We start from the raw sequence: 21,452 nt of genomic DNA, 5'->3' as shown, positions 1-21,452 counted from the left end.
TTTTTCCCCAGTTTAACTTAATCCATTTTCACAGTGGACTAAAAGGCGCTTCTACTAGGGAATTAGTGTCCACACAGAGAACTACTTCTTAAAAATATTCTGAGATATTTTCAACTGGACAAATACTAGCTGTTAATACATTTAAAAATATATATTTCCCCATAGTAATAAAATAACAAACCTGAGTATTTTTTTCAGAGGAAATTAGAGTTCCTCAGAGACTAAATTCACCTCCATCTGCTGTTTTGCAACCCATGTTGTATGGCAGCCTCTCCTACTTAGACATGCTAAAACAGTGCATGAACAAAGAGCAACTCTGGCACATGCATACATTTCCCAAATTTACATAAAATTAGAATTTCCAGAATGCATAATGTGCCAGCCATCTCAAAGTATTGTTAGTCTGACTTGTCTTTGAACTGGGTTGGTACAGTATTGATTATATATAAAAAAAAAATGTTACTTTCCCTGTAATACATGCTGTATTTTAGAAAATATCATTAAAATTTAAAAATTTTGCAAGAGAAGTAAAAATGGCCTGCAGAGACTGGGTTCGTTTGTTGTTGTTATTATTTGCTTTTTTTTTTCTTTTTCTTTAGACTGTATTTCTTCTTCAAGATTTTGTCTTTCCATGCCTGGATAATGTGAAATGTAAGAAGCCAGACACATTCCCCGAAACAGGTAGCTCCGCAACCTGTTTCCCTGACCAAAATGACTTATGCACCATCCGTCAGGACAGAGCTCAGCCCTTTAATCATATCTGTTAGTCTGGTTAGGGCATTTTAGATATGAATATTATGTGGCTGTTGTGAGTGTTACTTAGTGTCAGAATTTTTAGATTACTTTTCAATATCTAGAAATGTAATCCACAATATGAATTGCTCTAGGTCTAGCCTAATGAGTATTACTGGCATATCACATCTTTATTGATGTTATTTTTAAGACAGGTACGCGAGAAGAGGGACTACAGACAGAAAGCATTTCCTTCCATTAAGAGCAGAGTAAGCTAACCTGAACTGTATTCCATCTGTTGAGGATATAATGTGCGATTTATTGTGAAAGGTTTCTCTGTATTTCAAGTTTAAGCAATATTATCAAAATGTTTTGTTAGAACTCACATTGAGGAAATTCGGAATCTTAACACAGTGTGAATTGTTTGAAAATATTTTTATTTTACTCATATTATTAGTAAAATTAAAATTATAATTGGAGAAAATTTGTACCAGTTATATTAAAATGTTAAGGTACATTTTAATGTACCTTACATGTTAATGTACCTTAACATTTTTTTTTTAGAAATTCCTAGAACAAAGAAATATGGAACATAAGCAATCCTCTAAAAACTTATTTTCAAAAACAATTTCACAAATTACTAAATCTATCTTTGCTCTGATTTGTACCACAAATGCTAATTGAGCTCTTTGATATTCCAATTTTATTCTGTTAAATAGTATGATGTTTCCAGTTTTTACTGGTCTCTTTTAACTCTTTTCATTGCATGAAAATGCAATGGAACTGAAACTCAGAGAAAAAAATCTGATTTTCCCTTTTTTGCTTTCTAAATGTTACCACCAAGCCTAAGTCAGAGAAACAAACAGCAAAAAATCCTCAAATGTTAAGTGTTAATCAGATGAAAGTTGACTAATGGGGTGTCTCACAGGATCTTCTTCACTGCTGACCCGTGTTTGTATTATTTCAAACTGTTATATATTATTATATCAACAGTTCTAGTTCAGAAGTGTTTAAGAACAACTAAGGGATACTTTTATAGCCTCCATCCAGGGCTAGTCTACAAAAAGCAAGCCAGCTATTTCTGTATCTGTGACTTTTCCTTCTTCAATTCTGAGATAATAAAAGATGTAGCAACTTATATAGATTTCTTGAATGGAAAATATTTGCTAGTACATATAAAATAGGGCATTTTGTTCATGTTATGCTACTGTGGATCCACTTCTAGATGTTACTGTCATAAATGCAACAACTTTTTGCAGTTGGAACCTTGATACTGAAAAAATTTGCGGAAACATAGGGCAGTGGTGTTGCTTTTGTCCTGTTTTTTTGTGAAATGAACATACGCAGAACGTACTCAGATCACCACACTGGGGTAACAGCACTTTTTTCCTTCATCGGGGAATTCTAGAGGGGAAAAACAACTTATTTTTTCTTGGGGAAAAAAAAAAGAAGGAAGAATTTGTGTTTGATTTGTGTTTGTTGTGTCAAACCATTCAGCCGATGAAATAAAAATTCTGGGGAATATTCTGTTTCCTTTTTTTTTTCCTTACTAGCCCTGATCTAATTGTGGAGGATAGCTTTTCTAGATGCCCTAAGAATAAATAGGGTATGTAATGAGCAACCATTATACATGATTTCCTCGCTCATGTGGAAACCCCCATAACTCACTAATGAGATCATCACTTGAGAGTTACTAAGGTCTTTCCTCAGAACTGGATTAATCATATTTTATGGCCAATTTTATGTGCTCTCTGTTCTACATATTACTGCATCATCTGTACACATTGCATTTTCTTTTTGTTGTCCAGTTTAATATTTTGCTGCATTATAAAATTAAATATTATAGCCACATTGAAAATATGTCACTATAAAACTTCTCCTGATATAATTAAGAAAGACATCTTAGTCTAAAACAGCACAATTTTTATGCAAAACATGATACAAAGTAATTGTGAAATTTTGATGGTGTTCTCACAGAAGATACCTATCATTTGTGTAGTGTGGCTTATCCATTTCAAGCAAGTTTATCTATCTTTTGACCCATTGCTATTTTCCTGGGAGAAAATATGCCTGAACACAAACACTTCACATTAAGCTGTACTTATCTGGAGAACACCGATATACATTTTCATCATATCTGAGTTTGCTTTACATGGTGCCATATTAGATTTCCTTTACAGAGTGTAGTAATGCAGCAGCAAACTAAACTTCTGACTTGATAATAACTGGAATCACCTTCAAAGTCATACCCCGTGCGTTGTATTTCCATTTTAAAGTAAGCTTTTGAAGTCCATTCATTCCTAGAATAAATGCTCCTGAATACAAGCGAAACCTATGTTATAGGAACTTGGCCTCTTTAAACATACTATAAACAGAGCATTACAAAAGCACCCTCTGAGGATTCCAGCATTTCTGACTGAGCGGGCATGCTAAGGAACTCTTAGTGCGTTATCTAGAGACATGATGAAGTAAACATAGGCAAATCCCAGAAGTGGAAGACTGATGGCAACAAGCATTTTGAAAGGTCAGGGAAACTCACGTTCCTAAAGAGGAAACAGCTGCATTTTCCTAGGTTAATTCATAAGGAGATATAAAATACACTGCCTCACAGATATGCCACCTGAAAACTGAAAAGCATCAGACCAGGACAGACAGATCACGCAGTCATCCTTGAAGTCCTTTGGAAATACCAGGAAACACAAGAGGCAACCTAGTAAATTGTTTGTGTGTAAATTTTTGAAGATAATTGCATCCATGATGGTACTATTTTGACTGTCGTTTGCCCATGTCCTAAATACAAACAGTTTAGATGCAGCAGTTTCAGAGCATCGCTTTTCAGCCTTGGCTTTGTGGATCAGGTGGGGTGAGGAAGAGTAGGACTGAAGCAGTTCTTATGCCTCAGAGATGAAAATAACCTTAACTGGCTCCATGGAGAACAAACACTTGCAAATCTTCCAAACATTTTCAGGATTGGGAACACTTAGAAAAACCATAGCAACACCCAGGAGCTCCCCATGGAGTCAGCCTGGCTCCTGCCACACTGATGTGCCCTGGTCAGGTAGGACCTGAATGGATTCCATGTTACTCCACAAATTCTTCTCCTGCTCACAGTATTCTACACTTATCCTACAAGGACACTTAACTTGGATCTAGTACTATTAAGGCACAAGAACCATCTCAGGACAGCAATTTGCCCAGCATAGTAAACTTTCTAGATGCACAGTTCCAGCAAAGAACTGTTTCCTAGCTCCCTGGGAATCAGAGAACATCTAGAAACATGAACCAAAACTAGTCAGCCCAGCTGGACCCAGACTATCTATCTCCTTGCACAGGCAGCAGAGTGCCTACAGTCTCTTCAGCCATATTACCTGAGTTTTAGTACAACTCAGGAACACTAGCCACCCAGTATTTCAGATATGGAAAGCTGTTAGTACTCCGAAAGTCCTTCGTGTTGATTTTAAAAGGCTGGCGGGTGACTGAACCACCCTGTGATGGCTTCCAGGAGGAACTGATTCACATGCAGAAATGCAGTTTGGTTTACCTAGCTGATTGCAGTGAATTGGTGCCAGTGTTGGCGCGGAGAAAGAGCACTTCACAAAACTAAAAGGCCAGTTGAAGCCTGAGCTGCAGTGAAAGGAGGCACTGTGGTCATGGCTGAACCCGCACGTACGTGTGGCTTCTCAAGGAAATGCTGGCTTCTATTAATATTGGGAGAACAGCAGAATCGGATATCAGACACCACCATGGTTTGCGGCTAGTGGCTGCCTGCAGGAGCAGGGCTGGATCATCATTACCCCATGGGAATTCCTGACCGACGGCAAAATTAGCGTGTCTGTGGAGTGCTAGAGGTATGAATACAATACGTGTTAGAGAAAAGAAGCCCCAGAATAACTCTCACGATGCCAAAACCTTCGAGGTCTGAGAGCTGATCCTCTCAGCCACCATAGCTGACCCTTCGCTGCTTGCTATTTCAGCCCCTACAGGGTTCCAGCTTTAAAAGACTGGTGTTTCCCAGTTTGGAAAAAAAAATGCAGGGTGCTTCCTAGCTCTCCAAACTGGGTGTAAATCTCTTCTCTCAAGAGGTGCAGGAGCTGTACGTGTGGGGCCTGCCATTGCTCCTGGCGTGGGCAGGTAACTTGAATGCACTGCAGAGCACGTATGGGTCATGCCCCACATCTAGACAGCCGAGTACACAGCCCCAGGCATGCCACTTGCTGTTGATTTTTGGCATGGCCATTCTCTCAAAACCCACTGAATTAAACCAGTTCACTGCTATTATCATGTGTAAACATTTTTTACTCTTACTCTACAATAAGTGTTTTCAGGGTGGTTGTAATTTTGACTTGAAATAAGGAGTCGTCATCCTGAAAAGACTGAGGAACACTGGGCTAGAAACACAAAAGAGGTTATTAAGGCTTTTGAAAAATATACCACCTGAGCTTAAGTCAATAGCCAGGGAGGCAATTAATAAAGAGCAGGACTAACAATATATTTGTAGTCTCTTTGTGTACAAAATGTAACTGAATAGACATAAAATCCATCCTACCATTGTCTTTCTTCTCCTGTGGTTGTGATGGAAAGGAGATGAATGGATTTAAGAGTGGTTTCCTATACAGTGGAAGTCATGTACAGTATCCCATTAACATCACAGAATAGAGTTGCTACTGCAATGAATTATCTAGACAGAAAGCCCTATACATAGTTCTTTCTCATTCGTACCGAGTATGTGACTAGATTTTCATATAAATTCAACAACTTTTCACAGAAATAAAATCTAGCATATGTCTACTCCTCTATATCCTTCCTCTAGGATATACAGAATCATAGAGGTTTTAAAATTACCTATTCTGAAGAAACTAAAGTAATTTCTCATTAAAGACCTGCATGCCTCTTTTTTTTTTTTTTCTTTTTTTTGGAAATCCTTGATTTCTAATTTTACATTACAAAGCATTTCTGATTTTATACAAGATTGCTGGGATTCATGCTGAGTGTTGATTTTCGAGTCAACCTCTCCTGAAAAGACCGACCGCCTCCTCCTCCTGCCTCCAGCTGCAAGCTTCCTTCCTCTCCTTCACACCAGCACTTCCTGACTTCAGATATGAATTTATTTACTTTTACTTTCCTGGTTTTGTAGATGGATACAGATCTGAGTGAATTAAGGTTGTGTCTAAGTAGACGGTGCAAGCAAAATCAAATTTGCTTTACTCATATTCCAAGGTAAGTTATTAGTTCAGGCATGTGTAGCTATCCTGTTTCCGAACCAGAGTGTATTCCAGCTCAGATACATGTCTGTTTGTACCTACCCCGAGTGGTTCAGTCCCAAGCAAGATTTAAAGTTGTTTTAGAATAACAAGCAGTAGCTCTAGGGAGTCTGCCAAAACAAACACCAAATCAAACAGAACCAGACCCGACTGATAGCTGGTCTGCACGGTGCTGTTCAAACAGCTGGAGCACCTGCTGCTCCGAGCAGCGCGGCTGGGCAAGGACCAGCTCATTGCCAGGCACGTTGCAAGGGAAAGCATTTTGCCACAGGTGACAGAGAAGAAGAGCTGCGCAGTCACACTGATATTTCAGCCTTCAGAGCATAACTTGAGTGCCACTGGTAGCTTCGTTACTGAAAAGACCACTAAAAGAGGATATAAATCGTAGGGTTAAAAATAAAACAAATAAATAAATAATCAGATCAAAACCATTCTAAGCCATCAAGCAGTTCTAAACAGATTTGTTGTTTGTTTGTTTTAAAATTTGTTCTGATGCATTGACAATTCCTTTTGTTTACATTCCAAATTTATTATTAAAAAAAAAAAAAGAAGTTGCCAAAATGCTACTTACACCCAAGGAGATTTTTTTTTTGTCATTGAAGCAACAAATATCTTTTTCAATAACCTAAACACAGAGAGAACTCAGATCCTAGGGGGAAAAATAAAAAATAAAAATAAAAAGAGAGAATTGCAAGTGACCAAACTACAGATTAAAAGAGCACCTGCTCTGTGAACAGCAAGTTTTTCCCATGTAAAACTTGCTTAAACTTCCATCAAGTTCTTTTCTATATTATTCCCAACTTCCATAAACTGCATTTTGCATGGTTTAAAGGTGATCACAAAGAAAAGAAAATCATATTTCAGAATCTCTGGGAGGCAGGATTAATGAGTGGTTTAACCTCGGTTCCTTTGAATGGCCATTTATTGATCCTGACAATAACATAAAGAAGTGAATGATGGAGAATTCACTTACTCACTTTGTCTAGCTCACTTCAGTGGTGTGGTGGCTAAAAGGGATTGAGACTAATGGTACTGAGACTCTGAAAGTAATATATGAAAGCTAAGAAACTTGTGTCATTTAAAATAACAGGCATTCTTAGTTTCTTCTTACATTCTTAGTTTTTACAGTTTGAAACCATAGGTGCACATATGCTATTTTAAAATATGGAATTTGAATAAACTCACATAAGAAAATTGTATGCTTACTTTGCAAGGTCAAAACCATTTTTTTTTTCACTGACAACTCAGCTTTGGACGTTTGAAATTCAATTTGTGTTCTTTTTGCCAAATCTAGTACACAAACATCCTCATTAATGATTTGGAAAACACATATCTGTACAGTTTTAGCTGTTATTTCTAATATGACCGTAACTATAGTATCTATGTGGAGTACTGAGAGCCTTGTTAAAGATTCATGCAGAGCCTAGGACACAGCTCACTGTTCTATAGCTACATCAGTGCTGTGGGCTGACTAATATAACATTGTTTTTCTCACCACAGTGTGACTCACAATCATATCTCCCAGTAACAAGATAATACTTTTATAAAATAAGTTTCTAGACAATTCAGGATGCAGAAATAGTTTGTGATATAAAAATAACAATTAATGATAAACTAACTTTTAAGCTAACATTCATCTGTAAATCTCATTCTCATTTAGCTTTGCTTACTATAAGGCATAGCAATTATAACATGTAAGATCAAGCCAGTTTGAAATAACTACACAAAATGTTTATGCAGTTGTTTTATGTTTTAGTGTAAACTAATAATTGAAGAATTGTACATCCACTATTTATTGCATGATCTTAATTGCAATCATTTTAAACTAGTCAGCTTACTGACTTGAAGTGCATCTTGATTTACACAGGTGTGAAAACATAAATGCCCCCCGGCCCGTGCAAATGCTACAGGTGCAAATTCTGTGCTATCTCATGACCTACAGCACCCTGCTGACTGCTGTGAGACTGCATCATGTGTAAAACATCACAGCTAATATTTCCAAAAGCAACTTCTGTGCCTAGCTCATATTCTATTTCAACTGAGTACCCAAAATCACAAGGCACTTTCACAAATGTGCCAAATGCAGTGCCTCTTTCCTTGACATTTCACTTATGAGCTCCCCTATCACTTATTCCCACTGGCTAGCTTAAAGTCACATCCTCGACTGACAGCTTGCTGGCAGGCCTTGCACTGCAGTTGGTCTAAGCTGCCACCAGGGCTGTTTAAATTCACTCTAGAATATCTTTTCTAGTCCAGCAGAGGTTTTGCTTCCCATACTGCTGCTTCTTTGGTACCTCCTGAGCCACCACGCAGAAAGCAGAGAGCAGCACCAACCATACATACAAGCCCCTGGTCCAGGGGTCCTCTATGTCCACATTTGGTTTTGATCCAGAAAGGAAGATTCTGCTACAGTCAGGGAGTCAGATGTTGCATACTGCTACTGTGAATAATGCATATGGAGAGCAAGGGAATCACATTCAGAACATTCATGGGAGATATGGTAGAATCATAGAATCATAGAATGCTTAAAGTTGGAAGGGACCTCTAGAGGTCATCTAGTCCAATCCCCCTGCACACGCAGGGTCACCTAGAACACATGGCACAGGACTGCATCCAAGCTGGTTTTGAAGATCTCCAGAGAAGGAGACTCCACAACCTCTCTGGGCAGCCTGTTCCAGTGCTCTGTCACCGTCACTGTTAATAATTTTTTCCTTATTTTCCTGTGGAACTTTTGGTGCTTCAGTTTTCAGACGTTTCCTCTAGTTCTGTCTGTGACCACCACTGAAAAGAGGCCAGCACAATCCTCCTCAGTAGGATATGCTATGAAGACAAAATTAAATATAAAGCTGGCCTTTGAAGAGAGAAATCAAAAGAGTAAACAGACTTGTCAACCTGCATGTCCAATGGTGATTGGACATCATTCCCATAGTGGTGGATGCATCATCTTGGCATCCATGTCTCTTGCGCACTCTCTCAGAGCACCAAATTCCACCATCTCCCCAGCCACAACTCTTTCCTTGTGTAGGGACTCTGGCAGCAGCAGGGTGTTGATGCCATAGTGCTGCTCCCCACACCATGCTTTGCCTGTGAGCATCCTGGGTGACTCCAGCCTTTTTGCAGGTTCCCCTGCTGAGCCATTGCCACCATCACCATCGTGGCCACCACAAACAGCACTTAATTAGTGCTCTTATGAACTGTTACTTTCAAGGGTGACCATCTGGAATATATGTCATGCTACCTTGATTTAAGACCAAGTGTATAGATTTTGTGGCCTCTGGAAATTGATCCCTTAATATACTCCTTTTCACTTCTCTTTCACCAGTTGTCCTATTTGACAGGTGTTCTGGGCAGTTGCATGCTGTATTTGTAATGAAAATAGAGCCAGACATTATTTTTTTTACTGACTTCCTAAAGTAATGTCTTATGCAATCATCTTATCTGTTCCACCTAATACTTTTTAACCTGCTGGCCCATTTCAACCAATTTTGAAATAGGAGTAACAGTCACTAAGAGATTGTGTTTCCATAGTATTTTGAAAACAAGTGATTAAACAGAAAAAAAAATCTCAAATGATCACCTCAGCTGAAGGAAGAGGCATGTGTGGAGAGCAACACGCAGCCTTGTTCATGTGGTGCAAGTGGCAGGAGGAGTAGGTCAGAGCCGGCAGGCCCATAAGCCTGCTCATGGCTCCCAAAGAGCTACTCGACATGGAGTAGCCGCAGCAAGACAGGATGGAGGAAGAATCAAGTGTGTTTGGGAAGAAAATGCAGTTTGCTGAGAAGATGGGAGGAAGCTAAGGATGCACAAGGGCCCTAACATAGTCACAATGACAGGATAGCAGAAAAGCAGTTGCTTTTTCTGTAGGAAAGTGAAAGAAAAGAAGGCTGCAAGTCCTTGCAAAAGAAGTCTTCATCACCACTATCAGTTATAGTATATTTGTTTTGAATGTTATTCATTCAGTTCCTCACAGAAGCCAAACTTGGTTACTAACCTCTCTTTCCAGTGGGACTTCACACCCACTTGGTGCCTGGCACCACTTTGGGACAATAAGCCTCCTGCAATAAGAGAGAAAGCAGTAAGAAAGAAAGAGAATCGTCTGTTACGATTACGTACACTATACATGCAGATGTGCCTCTGTGCCTGCAAGGGAAAGCTTCCTCTACATTGTTAAAAATTGCAGCCTAAAATATAGACGGGCAGCAAATGTTAAAGTGAGGAGGGGTTAAGTTTAAGGCCTAAAGACTGATTGAGTTGCTGTCAAACAACCCATTTAAGCTCGCTAGAAGAGACCATCCTGGATAGTACAGACACAGCCCCAGCCCTCTGCATGTCCTGGCCCTGCAGGGTCCCCTATGAGCAACTCTGGTACGGGCGGATTACTGGGGTGGGCAGAGCCATGCTTTGCATCACGAGGTGGCTGGGCAAAGAGACACTTTGGTAATGGGAGCATTACCTTGGCACCATGCACTTAATGAAGAGTTAGGCTGGTTGTAAGCTACTAACTAAGAGTGTTTCCCCCCATAAGATATGGAAATGTTTTATGTTTTTCCTCCCTAATTATAATTTTTAAATGCCAATTCTCTCAGAAAATCTTCAGAAACCAGGTGGAGGGAGAGGTAAAAAACTGTTTTATCATAATTGTACAATTGCAAAGTTATAAGAAGAAAGTGTTTTAGAACCTCCATTTATCTAAAGTGCCACGTGGATTTTTCCATAGTGTTTTATCTGTACAAACAAAAGCAAACACCTGTTTGAAATTAGCATACGGATCCAAGCAAGAAAAAAATATATATTTTTGACAGTGAGACTAATTAACCATTGCCATAGATTATCAAAGGATATAATGCATTTTCCATCATCCTCTTGAAATCAAGAAAAGCCTCATTATAAAGCAGGCAGTCTTTCACCTGGGACTGTTATTTGAAATTCAGTGATCTGTGCAATGCTGGAGTTTGCAAAGATGAAGATTCCCTTTGACAGAGAGGGCACAGAGAGTTTTCCTGGGACACTCCTGGTGCACCCATACACCTCATCCCCAGGCTCTGGGTCCTGTCAGCGCCATCGACCTGCAATGCTTCCTGTTGGATAGCAAATTAAACGGCCAACAAGTTTTAGAGATATCTGTCTCTGTTTGGTCAGCCTCTCTAGCATTTGCCCTACTATCCCCTCCCCCCCACCTCTAATATCTTGTCCTTGTTAGAATAAAAATAAATCAGCAATTGCACTGAAAAGGGTTTTCAAAAGAATTTACCACATATTTTTAACTAAGATGTAAGAGCCCAGTTTAGAAGTGTTCTGGCCATCTTTCATTGATGTCATTGCCTTAATACCTTTCAAAACACAGCTGTTGCCACTTGGACTTCAGTATTTGGGCCTTGCTGTGCCACGTATTGTTCAAACACTGAGTTAAATGCAGTCCTCCATGCTCGCTGCTATGCAGCGAGCCAAACCCCACTCCTACACAGACTTCTCTCCATTTTGCCTTCGGCATTTCCTAGCTCTCACTGTGCTGGATGTGGGTGTGAGCTGGAGCTGCCTCTCCCTGGGCACAGAAATAAGCAGAGCAGCTCTGGTGATGCCCACGTGCTCCCTGAAAGACAGAGACAGCTGAAGGAGGACTTGTTACCCAAACCTGGCCTTCCTTAATCCCATTCTTCAGGCACTGCAGGAGGGTAGATCTTAAGAGGGGGTATGGCTGGCCTGAACAGGGACTTCTGTTTGGAAATTCAACCAAGCACAAGGGAATTGTGCTGCGATGTCTTCTGTCTACCTTCCATCTGTCCTGTCTTCTCCTTTTTTTCCCATTCCATAGTGTACATCTCCTGGGACAGAACCCTCAAAAAAAGTGTTCTTGTTTTATCTGGAATTTTATTCCATGTTTTTAACTTCTTCTCAATTACAAGGAATGGAGAGGTAGCTGTGCTTCTGAATATCTTCTTCTAGGAAAATATTCAGCCTACAAAATACAGGCTTTATAATATACAGTGTAAGCAATAACAGCAAGTGCTATTAATAATGGGTCATGAAATAGATTGTCATTACAGCATATAACAAAACATGTAGCCAAAATTATCCAAAACACAAAGGCAAAGCTGGAGATTATTTATGAGACTTCGAGCCAACCCTTGCCTCCATCAACACAACCTGCTCCACCAGGTATCCTAGACAAGTAGCTTTTAAATAAGAATCATCAATGCTGCCCAATGGTGTTTTTATTGGAAATATTTCTGGTAATACTTTTAGGGAATTAATTGTAAGTATCAATGTGAAATTTTCACAGATTTCTTGAACTGCAAAATAGCACAATGAAACTTACAGTTTATAAATATCTTTTATTTATATGAAATCAATAAGATTTAACAAGGAAAACCAAGAAACAAATTTTTCTAAAGATCATGTCTCACCTCATAAGATCAGTGAAATGATTAACTTGGAATGGCATTAAGTCCTCCCAGCCACCTTCAATTCCTCAGCATCTTCCACATTATTCAGTCCATATATGAGTTATTTCATTCTTTGTTCCAAGCACAGGCTCATTCTGCTGTGCTTTGGACCAAAGACCACATCCTTATTTTGATAGTTCAAAGTAGTTCAGCCCAGGGAAGATTGCTAGTCACACTTGGCCGAGTGCTTAACCATGTTCACTGGATTTTGAGCAGCTCAGAAGAGGCGGACCTGGGAAGAACAGGTCCATGATGATTCAGAGGATACGCTGACCACATTTTCACCTGTATGCAATGCACCATTTAGAAATACCTACGATGACAGCACAGCTTTTGCTGGAAGCTTTATGTCAGAAGGGAAAAGTGGCCCACATATTAGTAAGTAGGTTTGCCCTTGATGCCAAGCAGGAGGCAAGATGTTGTGAAGGCAGCAAGGTATGTAATTGAAAGGGAATTTAAATTCTTTATGACTTGGTGAGAGAGGTTCTTCCCTGAGTTCTTTAGCATCTTCAGTATTGGAAGAGCTCCTTTTTCTTCAAAGGAGCAGACACTGCGGGATCATGGGTTAAACTTCTATGTTTGTTTAGTCACTTCTTCCTAGAGTCTCCATAGCAGAGCTCTATCTGTTAGGCTGCCGGTACCAATGTGTCTGGCATCTGTCTGCTTTGGGCTATGAACTGCCTGTCATTAATCTAATGGTAATAACTTAAATAATCTTGAAGATTTAATTTGTTTGTGAGTAAAATATCTGCTCTGTCTTTCTTGAATATGCTTTTGTGCTAAGCGGAAATGTACAAAGCCCAATGCACGCTGCCTAACATTGAACTGAATGTGAGTGCTTGCAGAATAAGAACATCTAAAAAGATACAGGTGTTAAGAAATGGGCACCTGGAAACAAAGTTGTCTTAATTATAGTTATGGTACCAAACAGGAGACAAAATATTGTGAAGACTACAAGGTAATTATTGAAGGGGAATTGCAACTTTTTATTATTAATTTATTTAAGAGTAATATTAAAGTCTGTTCCAAATCAGTCTTTTCTTATGCAAAGGAGAGGCTGGATAATTGTAGTCTATATTGAATAAAGGTATCAGGTGCTTAAAACAAGAATTAGGTGGAGCTGAGGTACCTAAATCCAAAACTAAAATCCAATTAGTTACAACAGGTCTATACTACATGAAAGAGTCAAACCACAGCATGCTCTGAGATCTGATGCCCTGAACATCCCCTGAGGAGACTAGACATAAATAGTTCCCTTCTTCCCAGCCCTTCTGGAGCAGGAGAACAGATGTGTGGTGAAGTGGTGGGACAGCTCAGGCTTCCCCAGTTTGGGGAAGTTCAGAGCAGGGAGCCCTTCAGAGGTGAGACTTTGTACAATATTGGCTCCTCTGTCCCACTGCATATACTCAGTCATGACTTTAATTCTGGGTTTTTCTAGACTCACCAGGTGCCTTTCTGTTCAAATCAGAGATGAGTAAGTAAGTAGGTAAGTGGATTTCTGAGATGTCACTCTGAAAGAGCTAGTCTTTCCATTCCATTGCATAGAGGGTATGGAGGCCTTGCTCAGGGCTCTGGATTAAGATCCCAATTGGTAAGCAACTAAGGCCTTCTTTGGGTCAAGCCCTATGGATGTGGACTATGGAGTTGCCCACAGTAATTTTACTACCTTGAATACCCCAAGGAACAAATTAATATGAAAATTTGCGATGGCTAGCATGTTAGTAAAAAAATGTAGCTTTGTATCCACACAATAGAACATGGTTTAGCACTGTTTTATTAAAATTAGAAATAATGAGATTACAGTTAAGCATTAATCATTAAACTATTTTTCTAATCATAATCATTAAACTAGTTTATAATCAATTTTCATTGAATTTGTAAGTTTTTTAATTTTATAGAATCAAAAAGAAATTATATTCATTACATGGCAAGTCATGCTATTGCCCTATGCAGTATGAGACAACACACATTTGAAAAATCATTATGTTTGCTTCTTACTTGGTATATCTACACTAAAAGTTGATATACAGCTACAGGTGTAAGTTTGTCCAGATCAGCTGATCTAAAAGGTCGCAGCAGCAGTTGCTAGTGTTGAGTTTCTTGCACTTTAGTCTTGCAACATTTTATATTTTCAAACTAATGAACAGGTTATTTAAACATTTATTTGTACCAAATTATACATCATGTAATAAGTAAAACAGTGTATTATTGTATTTGCCGTCTACCATGCATGTTAGTGTGAGACTGAAGGCAATTATCTGTGCTCCAGGACATAAGAAGTTAAGTGATCAATAAGGGTCACATGAATGGGTGTATGTGAAATGTGGAAGTGTAAGCTGGCTTTCAGCACATACTGGCCATTCCATATCCAAACACTCTGCACTTACTACAGCCTAGCTAGCCTCCCAGGCAAACAGAGGCTTTGACTTTACCTCTAAGAACACAATCACCTTCATCAATCAGCCATCTCTTACTGATGCTTTTGCTCTTATTTATTTATTTACCAGTAGGAAAAAAAAATGAAAAGACTTGTCTGGCTTTGTGCCCTCTTCTGGCATGTGGCATGTTTTAGAGAACTGTGACATGTTAATCACAATTTCAGCCTGAATGTAGAACAAGATAATAATCCCATTTCAATGTAGACATTGCTTTTTCTCTTACTTTCTCTTTTGCAGCCCTCTCTCTCTGTCTTCCTTTCTGCTCTCTGTTTTTTAAGGTGCTTTTTTAATAATTGTGCCACAATTCTATAAAAATACTTTGTAATATAAAAGGATTATACCTAAATTACATCACAAAATTGAGTAAATGGTAGTAGTTAGTACTTATAAGGGTCCATGGATATTTTTATCAGTCAAATGGTCTACTAGGGATAAACCAATTCCTAGACCTGGTATGGTCTCTTTAACATATAATATCATAGAAATAAAAGTCTAACCCATTTCTCCTCTAACATGAAATTAGGATTGGACAATTGCTACTATGACTAGCAGTTCATTTCACATAGGCTTGCCTAATTCTGAGGTCCATCAAAGCATTGTTTAGTGTGTCTAGCTGTCCATGAGCCATTCAATAGCCTAGACTGCTCAAGGAGGTAAGAAAGTGACACAGAAGGCTTCCTGGCTTCCTATCCTAGCATCTTTCAGTCGCAGATCTTGGCCCATCTGTTGGCCTACACATGGTGACTGAAAGATGTAGCTTGTATCAAGAGACATGGAGCTTCTGAGGACTTTCCCTGACAGGTCACCGCTGCTGTGTTTAAAGAACTCATGCTCTTCCTAACTGTTCCTGATTGTCCTGGGAGTAGTTCTCCCTATTAAGGGACCTCTATTAGTAAGATGTCTTTTTCAACACCTATCACTTGGCCAAGTTTTCATTCTCCTTTGAGACACTTGGGAAGGATGACAGTAAGGGGTAATCTTCTGCCTTGCCCTGTAGTGCTGGTAGTAAAAGTGGTTGGCACACTCAGCCCCCAGAAGATCCTCTGGTGAAGAGGAGAAAAAAATTACACATGAAACATAAGCAGCATAGCAGCTTGTATGAGACCATATGTCCTGTGACCTCCTTGTCATCATATACGAGAGAAGATCCAAGGCATGTTCTCATACCCTATGGTCCCAAGGAATCACAATGTCCTCCTGCAGCCATGGATAGTAAAAAACAAAGTAAAGAAGCTCCCAGGTGGCTCTGGACTACACTAGGCAATGGGGGAACTGCAGGAGCTTAATGATTTACAGATATTTCCACATTAGCACCTACAGGTTGATGCATACTATGAGTTTCTTGTTTACAGTTGATACCCATGGCTTCCACTTGTTGGAGATTAAGCTGAGCAACTGGCCACAAAGCAGGTTTGTGACTTGAGCAGGATACTGTCCCTCCTGAGAGGACATAGCGTTCTCAGAAACAGCCCGTGGTTTTGCCCTGCAGAGAATGCTCTACTCTTGAATGACTGAATATTAAGGTCAAGGGCAAGAAATTCTGCACTATAAATCTGTTAAGTTGTAATTAATAAAAGTTTTAGCAGATAAAAGTTAGCATATACTTCAACTCTTCCTTCTTTAATATACATGGCTAATACCATGTTTACGTTTTCTGTTCAACCTACTCAGAACTCATTAAACTGTCATGTCTTTAGAGAAGGCTGTTCAGAAACTTTCCAATTAGCAGTTCTGTTCATTATTTCTCCTCTACTCACGCATGAAGTCTAGTTCTCATCTTTCCACCCCCTTGTAGCCGTGCCACCCACTCACATATTCACACACACACACACACATACTATCACCTATGTACCATACATATCTTACCCACTAAAAGACTCAGCTTACCCATGTCAGCTCTGTTCAGAACTGTAAAAACACCATTTCCCTTCAATCTATCCACCCCTTTTCACAAAATCTATCCACCCCTTTTGTCCTTACTCAAATATTATGCTCTCAGTTCTGCACCTTCAGTTATATCAAGACCTCCTAAGTCAGTAAAACATCTTGAGTCCCTTTGCTATCCCTGTATTTCTATGGCTCTTCACAAAGTACTCTCAGAAAAGCTGCTATTCTTAAAAGTTCAGTTGAATCCACAAAAGAATATTGGTGCCTAAAATGGAACGACATACGAATTTAAGCACATATGTAGGTCTTAGAGAGGAATCCACAACATTCATCAATCTTTTGAGACATCTCCATAATTTACTAGTCAATTTCTTTGGTCCAGTATGTGTAACTCAGCCTACCAAAACTGCCTGTGCTTGATCAGGAAAGGCCTGACCTCTATATACAGTTATGGATTTGAGTTATTTAACACATACATTCAGCTCAGTCAGAGGTGACGATACCCCCTTTCCTATAATACTTCCACATCCAGAACAGTTTTCCAGTCCTATTTTTCAAGAAAAGATTCAAGAGGCACTAGAATAAGGCTGGAAGAGTAATTTTATAGACTAATGAAGAAGATAACCCAGTTAAGGAGACATGAAGGTTCCTACTATTTTTTATTTTTTGTCTATTTAGAATTTCGCGTAAAAAGCATGTGTTTCTCTTGGAAGTGGAATATATACAAATTGCCTTCTTAGATGAATGCCCCAGTCCCTGACTTAAAGGGTTAAACTTTTCCTTTCTCCAGCCACAAAACTCTGGGATTGTTTTCTGCAAAGTGTTCTGTCTCTGAAGGCCACATCACAGGTATGCCAGCGCACAAAAGTTCTGCAAATCTGAAATCTGATCTGACAAAGCCATCTTCCTGCCACCCAATGCTAAGCATCTAATCCTCCCACCAGAAAGAGGTTGTAAAACCAAGGACTACCATCACTATTTCCTATTAGAAAACTTAGATAACTTCCTATTCAAAACTTTTTCTATTTGGATTCACATTTCTAGGTTTGATAATAGACTGCTTAGATATTAATTCAGAGGTGTGCATATCATTTAGGCACCAAATATTTAGTAGGCTGACACAGAACATTATCATAGTAATCTTCCTCTGTGCATGTAGTTCATACTCTGTCTTCCTTATCTTTCATTTCCACCATTAAATAGGCCTTTAAAAGCCCATCGATTGTTTTTGCAGTCCACATAGCATCAAATTAAAAGTCACTGGTGGATAAGAAGCAGTCAGCTCTTACCAGCATCAGACATTTTGAACATTAATGACGTAGCTTGTTCTCACTGTCTTCTAATTAGGTATGTGGATACAGAGCTTCCTCCCATTCCTCTCCCCCATCCCCTAAATTCCAAGTTAAGTCAATTCAAAAAATTAGAGATCCTGCAATAAGAAAATTATTTTTTTTCATTACACATACAGTTCAGAAAACAGCCATGGGACATACCTTACCTCATAGATCTGAACTAATGCAAGCAAGGCTTTTCCCACAGTCTTATTTTCGGTCTTTATATTACATCAGAGCTGAGCCTTTTTTGGCCATTGGCTGCAGACTCATACTTCTCTTTTTTGTAGTCTGAAGAACTAACTATTACTAGAAATCCAAATTATAACCAAAAATATGTTACTGAGGCCTACAGGGCAAGCTAATGTGAACCATTGCAAAAATCCAACACACCATTTCTTGTGTGTAATAACTAAAAGTTGAATATTTTGCCAGTTCTATAAAAGTGTTATTTTCATACCACAAACAAAGAAAGAGGATTTTTAAAAGATGGCTTATCAAATGATAAATAAAAAAAAAAGATAAAATGATTTGCTTTGTTATTTTAAGTACATAAGTACTTAAAAGATCAGGCACCTGTGCTCACAGATTAGTCTAGAGTCCTGTTTTGCAATCAAAGGTACAATACGCTGACTAAATATCTTAAATACAGAACATAGAAATCCCATTCAAAATCTGAGAAATGCTAACAGTATTCCACTTGTATATGGATGAAATATGATCTTTCTAACATTCAAATATTTACCCCAAATTCCCACTCTGAATGACAGTACATGTTAAAATGGCAGACAATACATTTCATCTATTGGAATTGGAAAAAAGCTTGCTATTTGGAGCTAGATCTCCTCTATCACCTGTTTTGTTTGTTTGTTTGTTTTCAGTTCCTTTGCTCCTCCTGGGCTCTCCATGAGATTTTTCTGTCCATTTTTCAAAGACTAATTTACAAAAATGACTTTTTTTCCACCCACAACCCTGGGTCCTTCACTTATCCTTGGTTTCTTTTCTTGCTGTCCAACCATTTGAGCTGACTCTTTGACAACTGACAACACATTCTGAATAGAAATAAATAAGATAAACCGCATACAAAGGGCCACCACACCATGTTCCCATGATTACAGGATAACCTGGCTGCCAGACCAAAAAAAGCAAGGAGCAAGCACTTCCCCAAATGGTGATTTTTTTTGAGTCCTTAGCCCTTTCCATGACGGCTTGGTCTATTCACTTCCACTTGCAATAAGGCCTGTGCCCCAAACATTTGAGTTATTTAGCTACCCCAGCTACTTAATCATTTACACAAGATCTGGCAGAGGATTCTAGATTTTAGATTTCTTAAAAAAATAGACATTGCAGAAGTCTACATCCTTTCTCTTTTAGGCTCAAATCTCCTGGAGGAGAAAACTCTCCTGGGACATGGGTTACAAATGAAAAGTCTATACCCTTAAGTGGAAAGCAAACTACCCATTATTTTGAGCAGGGATCCACTTACAACTGTCTAAATTGTAGATCAAGGTAGGGTCTCCCTGTGCTTAGAGATAATTCCAAGTCCCGGGGAACAGAATTCTCCTGAAAATAACAATAATCTAATGGTTAAAGTACATCCTACAGGACGAACGGCCTGAGTTTAATAAATTCCTTAGCTGAGGATATTTAAGCATCGGTGTTAATCCTGCACTTCAGTGGTTAGAGCATTTACTTTACAGGACAGGAACATGTGTTTTGGTCCATGTGCTGAATTTTCTGAATTTTGCTTTAAATAGTTACAGAGTAATTAGACAGAATAAAAGCTCTCAACTGGGAACTGTATCTAAAGCTTCTTCTTTCTGGCATGATTGTTTTAACTATCAGACTATAATGTGTCTTATGTGCTTGTTCTCTCTAGCCCCGGGAGTCATGTACTTGACTGCACAGTGACAGTTTCAGCAGAGCAGATGCAGTGTGCTTTCTTCACCTTTGCAGCCCTCTAAGTGAGGACCTTGATCCTGTCAGAATATATTAGATACCACCTGAGAACTCCCACTGTACTGATAAGTGAAGCAATACCTAGTTCTATGCCCCAGTGAGACTTAGATGCTGAACCACTTAAGCTGGGGACTTGTCAAATGCTGAGAGTGAACTTCCAAAGTTAAGGAAATGTCATGCTATTTGAAATATACTGTGCACATTATATATGGCCAGGTACTTTCAGCACTTGGGGTCTCTAGTAAAAGATCGTTATTTTGGACTTGACATAGATTCTGCCTCAGACTTGCTTTAAGTCTAAGCCTAAACTTTTCATTGGATCTAGTTTCAAATGCCTTTTGAATTTCTTTACTTTAGGGAACATTTAGCTCCTAAAATACTGCACTGCACTGTAATTCATATATGGATTGCTGTAAAAATTTGTCCAGATATCCAGCCATCAGCACACACATCAGCTATAGGTCATCCACACATTTGCTCACTCCGCTGACCGCATCATTTCCATGATGCTCCAAAGTTTTGCCATTCTGGAGAACAGGTCTCCTCTGTGGCAGTCTCCTAACTTTCTGAAACTGTACCTAAGTTTTAAGCCAAATTTAAACAAAATTATTTCAGATCTAAAAAAACAACCAAATAACCTGACTATTAGGTAGTTTCAACCATATACTGCAGTCAAGTCAACGTGATACTTCGCAATGGAAGCAATGTGCTGAAAAGAGGGAAACAAATATGACTTTGAACAGTTTTTTATTCTTCTTAAATTCTAGAACTTTGGTAACATGATGCAGCCATGCTACAACCCGGCATACGATGATGTCTGTGGCCATCATTCAGAAAATGCCTCTCTCCTTTCCTTCCTAACAGGCTTCAGCAATGACCATACACGGGCGTCATGGGGCAATGGAGCAGCAGAGCAACTCGCATGCCTGCCACACGGGATGCCTGCTATGCATGATCTCAGTGGGCTTTTTAGACCAGGGACTGAACTTTTCTGCTTTGCCCAAACTGCACAAGGTAGCCTTACTGAAAACCAGACTAATGCCCTGTGCTTTCACTTGGCATTTGGTTAGGTCTTGGTCACAAGCTATAGAATAAAATCAATATGCCTAATTCAGAGATGCTCAACACAGTCGTAGCACTCCTTTGTAATATTTATTTAAAGCTTTGTAGATATACTGAAGCAACACTGGTGAAAAAATATCATTTGAAGCATTTGTCTGGAATAATAATTCAGAAAATTCTCAGTCACATTACACAGTCTTCATTTACAAAAATCAGAAATGTTTGTGCAAGTGAATGAATGGTAGGAGGCTTGGGGCTGTGGCCTTCCAACTATTTCAGCTCTTCAGGGTGGAAACAAGAAGTCTATTCTGCTGCACAATTACATTTAAAAAGTTATAT

The sequence above is a fragment of the Tinamus guttatus genome, unplaced genomic scaffold, assembly GCF_059628265.1.
Source record: "Tinamus guttatus ecotype Peru unplaced genomic scaffold, ASM5962826v1 Tinamus_guttatus_pri_ptg000340l, whole genome shotgun sequence".
NCBI lineage: Eukaryota > Metazoa > Chordata > Aves > Tinamiformes > Tinamidae > Tinamus > Tinamus guttatus.
Note: the sequence above shows the minus strand (reverse complement) of the source record.